The sequence below is a fragment of the Rhinatrema bivittatum genome, chromosome 3, assembly GCF_901001135.1.
Source record: "Rhinatrema bivittatum chromosome 3, aRhiBiv1.1, whole genome shotgun sequence".
In the NCBI taxonomy this organism is placed as follows: Eukaryota; Metazoa; Chordata; class Amphibia; order Gymnophiona; family Rhinatrematidae; genus Rhinatrema; species Rhinatrema bivittatum.
Window position 1 is genome coordinate 130,151,247 of NC_042617.1, and position 7,382 is coordinate 130,158,628.

The window sequence follows — 7,382 nt, forward strand, 5'->3', positions numbered from 1 at the left end:
AGACACACATACAAGCTCTCACTTTCTCACCCTTCCCCAGGCTTATATTCTTATGCACACACAAGCTTCCATTCTCACCCACCCACATAAACTCAGACTCCCATTCTCACCCACACACAAACCCAGGCTCCCATTCTCACCCATATAGACACACATTCAAGCTCCCATTCTCACCCACACATATAAACCCAGACTCCCATTCTCACCCACAAACCCATGCTCCCAGTCTCACCCACACATACACACATTCAAGCACCCATTCTTACCCACATATTCAAGCTTCCATTCTCACCCACCCATACAAACTCAGGCTCCCATTCTCACCCACACACAAACCCAGGCTCCCATTCTCACCCACACATACACACATTCAAGCTCCCATTCACCCACATATTCAAGCTTCCATTCTCACCCACACACACACACAGGCTCCAATTTTCACCCCCCCCCACACACACACACACACTCAGACTCCCATTCTCATCCACACATACACATTCAAGCATGTGCACAGCTTCCGCTTCCTCCCCCCAAAGCAGGAATATCAGCTGGCCTCTCCTGCTGCCACCGGCCTCCTGCTACCTTCGGGTGTCGGGCCGTAAGGCCCGCCGATCTTCCTGCTTGGGGGAGGGGAAGGAAACAGAAGTTGTGCGCTGTGCTTCTGCTCCCCCCCCAAAAAAACAGGACGTTCGGTGGGCCGTATGGCCCGAAGATAGCAGGAGGCCGGTGGCAGCAGGAAAGGCCAGCTGATCTTCCTGCTTTGGGGGGAGGAAGCGGAAGCTGTGCGTGGCGCTTCCCCCCCAAACAGAAAGATCTGTTGGCCATACGGCAGCAGCAGCGCTTCCCCATGTATGCAGTGATGCCGCGCGAGGCTGGGTTCGCTGTCGCGGGGATGGGATCCCGCGACAGCCTTGCAGTTCCAGTGCCAGTTGGGTGGGCCTGGGTCTAAGTTGGGTGGGCAGCTGCCCACCCAGGCCCACCCGTGGCTACGCCACAGGTTAAGAGGCAGAGGCCCTCCATGATTCCATCAGGGAGGAAGCACAAGGCCTCCTTGCTACCATCAGAGAGGAAAGGCAGGGGATTCAGAAGATGATAGGGGACCTTTGCCAGGCAACAGATGAGCAAACTTCAGTGTGGAGGGAGATGCTGCAGTTGATGCCCCACTTGCAGCCTCATCCACCAGTGGCTCCATGGCCTTTCATGGTGCTCTGGATGCAGTACCCTCCACCTTATGGGCTACCATGCCCATGGATGGCACATGCATGTGCTGAAGATCCCATTGTGCCCCAGCCACCTACACCTCAGCCTGCACCATGCTATCCCTGGATGGAACCGCAGCAAACACCACCCCCTCCTGCACCACCTGTCATGCTTCCGCCACCAGCACCACCACAGCCACTGCTCTCTCTGGCTATACCTTCTGTAGCCATGAACTTGAACTGCTACAATCTCCTTTGCCCTCTGAGGGCAGCTTGAACAGTGGCAGGAGTCCTCTGCACAGGAGCTCCAGCTGGGGCAGCTTAAGCTTCCTGAAGCCAGAAAAAGAGGCCAGCCAAGGAAGTGATACTTTACTTTCTTATTCTTTATTTTGCTGATTATTTTTTCTAAATAAATGCACTATCACCTTCTGAAATGTCTTTCAATGAGAGTGCTCCATTGTTGTATAGCCTACCTTTGACTCAAGCAATGTATTTCTTCCAATTCATCCTGAGTCAGATGCTCTTCTTCCTCATCCTCTTCATTCTCTTGATGGCCCTCCTCCGGAGAAGATTTGTGTCTGTTTAATGCAAGGTTATGTATCTTATAGCAGGCTAGAAAGATCTCATACACTTTGGGGGGGGGGGGGGGGCGCTGTAAAGAAGGCATCCTCCAGATCTGTCCAAACAGCGGAATCGTGCTTTAAGTGAACCAAATGTTCTCGCTATGACAGCCCTGGTCTTACGTTGTGGCCTGCTGTAGCGACACTCAGCTGCAGTTGCTGGAGTGGCAATGGGGATCATGATCCAGATTTTCAGTGGATAGCCTCTGGTACCTGTAGGAGAAGACACAGAAAATCAGGGTTACAAATACCTTCTGGGTTTCATAGTGGCATAGCTCATAGGGTTCGCTTAGAGGAGACCTCCAAAGGCACCTTAAATATAAGGGTGACAAAAGTAACCAAGGAAATGGGTATGTGTTAGAAGTGGTGAGTGTCTTCCTACTTAGAAGCCATCCCCCAGTGATGTGTCTTTGCTGGAAGTGGTCATGAATTCTTGCTTGTGAGAGAATGTAGGCATTGTGAGTGGATCCTGGAAAGCGGGACACTACATTCATGATGATGCCCTTGGCGTTGCAGATCACTTGCATGTTTAGGGAGTGGAATCCCTTGTGATTGCGGTACATGGCCTCATCTCCTCCTGGTGCTTTTTCGGCACCTGAGTGCAATAAATAGTTCCCAAGACTGAGGGGAAGCATGCAATTTGATAGAAATCAGTCAATATTTGGTGTTGTTCCTGTCTTCTGGAAGGGAAGGAGATAAAGTGTTGTGTTAACCTGAGCAAGGCAGCCAGGACTTGCCCTAGACACCTTGAAGGGGCAGACTGTGTGATTCTAGATGTGATTCCTAGAGGGATTGGGAAGGTGCCGGTAGCAAAAAAGGCCAGGGCGGTAGTGACCTTGATATGTACTGGCAAGGCATGGCCCCTTTGGGTGGTAAGTTTTAGTTCAGACTAACAGTTGGCATAGGTACTGTATGGTTTCCTTGTTAAATCTGATCCTGCACATTGCTTCCTCCTCAGACAGATCCAGAAAATGTGTCAGAGTCCTGTGTAAGGGGTACCTCTTCCTCTGTATTCTTCTTCTCCTCTCTCTTTTTCTTCTGAGCCATATAGATCTGAGTACCCATGCAGCTATTGTAATCATAATGTTGAAAAGAAACACAAAATATTAATAGCCCCTTCAATAGCTATTGCTACAACACTTATTTCTCACCTCCTGTTCCTGTCTTCCCAATGTTATACTAAAATCACCAGTGTATACATGAACACTTTTTCCAGATCTTAGTCATTTGAAATCCACATTGTAAACCTGCTAGCCATGTGCTAGTAGTTGACATAACCATTAAGTCCCACAAACACTCCCACCCACCTTCTGCATTGCTCCTGCATCCAGTGATCCAGAGCAAGGAGCCAAACCAACAGAAAACACCTGAGCAAACTGAAAAGTTGGCACCTGCTCGCGTGTACATGCAGTAGCAAATATACACATGTGAGTTTGGCTGAACACACTGTCTCGTAAGCGTGTGGCCTTTATAAAATGTCAAATGCACGTACGTCTAGTGTCCGCCCTGACATACCCGACACACCCCTGACTTGCCCCTTTTTGACACATGCATGTTTGTGCATGCGAGTAGACATACGTGTACAACTGCTGGATATGCATAATTACATGTATGCTCGCCGGCATTACAAATGCATGTAAGCCGGCAATTTTGCACATGCAGTTCTTTGAAAATTTGGGTTTTATTGTTACTAGTGAATTGTTTAGAATTGTAGAGAACTATTGTAAGCTAGTTGAAATGCTGTTCAATCTTTGTTTCCATCTAAGATCTCGAAGTACAGCATTACTGCCCCTTCTTAAATTAAACCTGCCTATTACCCACATAGTTTAGTTATTTCCATTGATGGCTTCATTGTTTTAACTCAAAGACCCTTATTTGTGTAGCAGAACCCCCGTTTCACTGGAATGCTAAATCCAGGGTGATACATAGTCTCCAAGGCCTATCTTTCTCTCCATAGAAAAAAATTATACACCTCCAGGGCCCCTGGTGCAAAAATGGGACAACATACTCAGTCCAATACTCAAATACACGGGTCGGTAGATGCCCACAGTGGATGATCTGCTTTGAAGAATGATGCACTCTTACAAGAATCCACCAGGGGAATATAAAGACCATGAGTAGTCCTCTAGAGAAGTCTCCATAGAGGAAAGACCCTTACACATGCTCAGGGAAAAAGTATGTATCCTTGAGATGCTTTCCACTTGGCAAAGGGAGAACACCAAAAATGAAAAAATCCTAATATGCTTTAAAAAGGACAACAATTATAGCAGGGGCTACATTTGTTTTTTGTTATATGTCTTGTCTGTCCATTTTAAATAGACTGTAAGCTCTGAAGCGTAGGGGCTGTCCATTCTGTGTCTCTGTACAGTACTGAATAGTTACATCTGGCATATGCTATGCAAATGGTTATTAATAATAATAATAATAATAATAATAATATTTTAGCAGCTCCTACCAACACTCTGAACTTGAATCAGTTTGAAATATACAGCTGCCTTAGAATTGCTACAATCTACAGAGAATCATCAAAGATACTGATTCCTCTGATGTGGGCTGATCAAAGAAAGAAACCAAAAATGATTGGCTGAAGAACACTGTTGTAGCAACCAACCACAAGTATCTGAGGATGAAACTATGGTGGACATCCTACTGCTAGGGTAACATAATAAAGGCAGTGACTAGAGCATCCAGGACCTTTGCCCCTCCTTTCTACTCCAACCAACCACTATCCTGCCCCTCCTTAATAGAGATGTGAATCGTTTTTTTGTGTTAGTGTTGTTCTTCATTTTTTGGCCGCCATGGGAAATGTCGTTTTTTTGCAGTTCAGGTTTTTTACACCAAAAATCGTTTTTTGGGTTAGTGCGTTAGATTTTGTTACTTTTTGTTAGTTTTTGTTAGTGGGCACTAACGGGAGTTAGCGCATGCTAACCCAAAAAACAATTTTTCGCGAAAAAATGGGAAAATCCCGATCGTTTTCCGGGCTCCCCGAAACATGCCGAATTGGGCAATTTTGTTGAAAATGTCCAGTTCGGCAAAAACAAATGCACATCTCTACTTATATATTCCTTCTCCTGTCTGGAATGACACATGCATATTGATTTTGACACCTAGTTTCGATTTAGATAATTATCTGTAGCTGTATTAGATGATCAACAACAAATCTATTACAAATATGCAAGTGTTAAGCTTCTGTCACTAGTTGCTTTCCCCCACTCTTTTTCTCACGCCCCTTTTGGAGGGTACCCTCCTGCCACATTGTAAGTTTCACCCCAATGTCATCCCTTCAGAATGCATCTTGTATTTATAAATGACTTTGAAAATCCATTCCTAAAAATGCTGTCTAATGCTGACAGTACACTCAGAGGCATATTATTATACAAGGCCAGAAAATCTCAGTAATTAATAATGGTATTAAAATTAAAATATAGGAAAGGTCATGTATAAGAGCACACAAAGGGTTTTTTTCGATAAAGTGAACTGTCCTCAGTCATGTGCGCACAATTTAGATATATGCAATTATTATATGCTTTTTAAAATATAGAAAATTATGTTTTTACTAAAAGGCATAATAATGCCATAGACTGCTCAGCATTTATTTTTGATCACCAATGAAAATAAAGTCAAGATAGTTATCTGTTTGAGTGTAGTTCACAGTGAAATTTATGCTCAACCGTTTCAGCCTGAATGAAGCACATCCTGTTCTCTGTCAATCATGAAGCATTGCAAAAGGGACCTTGAGTTGAGGTAATTCCTAAAAAGATTTGCAAATGAACATTTTAGAGACTAACTAGGTTCAACCCTGTACTGTATCTATGAGAAAATAACTGAGAAACAGAGGCATATGATTAGTCACTAACTAGTCACATAGGCATACAATGGAGATCCTCAATAACAAATTCCGTAAAGATTTTGAACTAAAAATAAATCAATCTATAGACCAAAAAGTCATTTTGCAAACATAAATAGACACTAGAGGATGAGTGGGTGTTGTTAGTATGAAAACAACACAGCAGCTCACACCCTGCACCATTACAGCAAAAGCTACAACTTGCAAGAGTATATGTGTGGTGTTGTAACAGCACACTGACTCTCATGCATGAGTGCTTTAATAGTCCAATCCCAGAAGGCAATTAAATCATCTCATTGGTAATAGCCATATTATAATAATGGCTTATAGATGTCATAGGTTATTTTAGGTCATAAATTCAGGTGACTGCAAGAATGTACCTGTACATATTTTTGGCAGGCCAAAGAAGGGAATGTAAGAAAATGTCCACATTCATTTTCCTAGCACTGCAATTGTAGACATTACATATGGCATAAAACTAGTGGGAAAATCCATTTCCTACCCAATTCCCAAAGATCAAAGTCCAAAACCAGCATTTATGAAAAAGTGCTTGAATGAACTTTTCCTCATTAAGGGCCAGATTCATTAAGGTTTTTTGTGTCTATGGGAAAAACCCTTAAAAGTAATTTTTAAAATGAGCATGCATGCATCATTTTATAACATGCGTGCGTCAGCACGCATGTTATAAAATATGATGTCCAGACGCATGTGTGCACCACATTTTAACATCTGTGTGTGCATGTGCTGGCGGACAGTGACTCGTGTGCTCGGGGGGGGGGGATTCAAAATTATGCGCGGCGATGCAATCAGGCCTTTACCCAGTTCCCTCCCAGCCCGCTCCAATTAAGGAACGTACTGGGAGAGAACTTTCCTTTAGCCCTACCTACCCTTCTTCCCTTTCCCCTCTCTCCCCTACCCCTAAACTTACCCTTCCTATCCCCTTTTTTTTTATTTTCATACTTATTGCTCCTCGGGAGCAGAAGTAAACTCTGGGGTTGGCTGGCTGCCGGTGCATGCTTTCCCGGAACAGCGGCTAATGGCACTGTCCTGGCCAATCCCTGTCCCGTCCCTCCCAGCCCAGACAATGCTCCTTGGCCTGCCCCTTTTGCAGGGCCCGGCACTTCTGCGCGTGGCTGAGCCCATTCTAAAATGCACACAGTGCACACAAGGCCCGGCCACGTGCGTAACCCCTGCTTTTTACAGGCACAGCTCTTTTAAAATTGGACCTTTAGTAAATCAAGTACTAATGCAGTACAGGATGATAAACGTGCCAAATTTTTGTTTTTGAAGCTATTTAGGGCCTCATTTTCTAAAGTATTGCAGGCCTGCGGTACTTTAGAAAAATGCGGTAATGAGGGGCGAGGGGCCGAAACGGGGTGGGGGGGGTGGGGGGGGGGCGGTCCTGCGCTAGCTGGCAGCGATCGCACCTCTTACCTTTTCGCTGTCCACACCGTCCTCGCAAAGTTGGCCCCGGTGACGCCCCGACTCCTCCTCTTCCGGGACCGACTCCACCCCGATGTAGGTAGCGCAGGCGTGCGCTATCTTCGCTAGCTATCACAGGCTTGTGCTGTTAGCGCAAGCCTGGAATAGCCTTAGAAAATAAGGCCCTTAGTGATAGTAATGGCAAAATCTTCTGTTTTCAGAAATTTTTCATTAAATTAGTATATGTTACTATATGTGGTTCTTAAAAAGTCTTTTTCAGAAAAATATTACAAG

At 44.9% G+C, this 7,382-nt stretch overlaps 1 long non-coding RNA gene across 1 annotated transcript; it reads right to left on the bottom strand.

Annotated features, from left to right (window-relative positions):
• Positions 1-1,820: 1,820 nt before the first annotated feature.
• Positions 1,821-5,572, bottom strand: LOC115088697. Its single transcript, XR_003855822.1, has 3 exons — positions 5,491-5,572; positions 2,819-2,888; positions 1,821-2,032 (listed from the first exon to the last, which is right to left on the bottom strand). It is a non-coding gene; the product is annotated as an uncharacterized LOC115088697 (long non-coding RNA).
• Between the last annotated feature and the right edge of the window lie 1,810 nt (positions 5,573-7,382).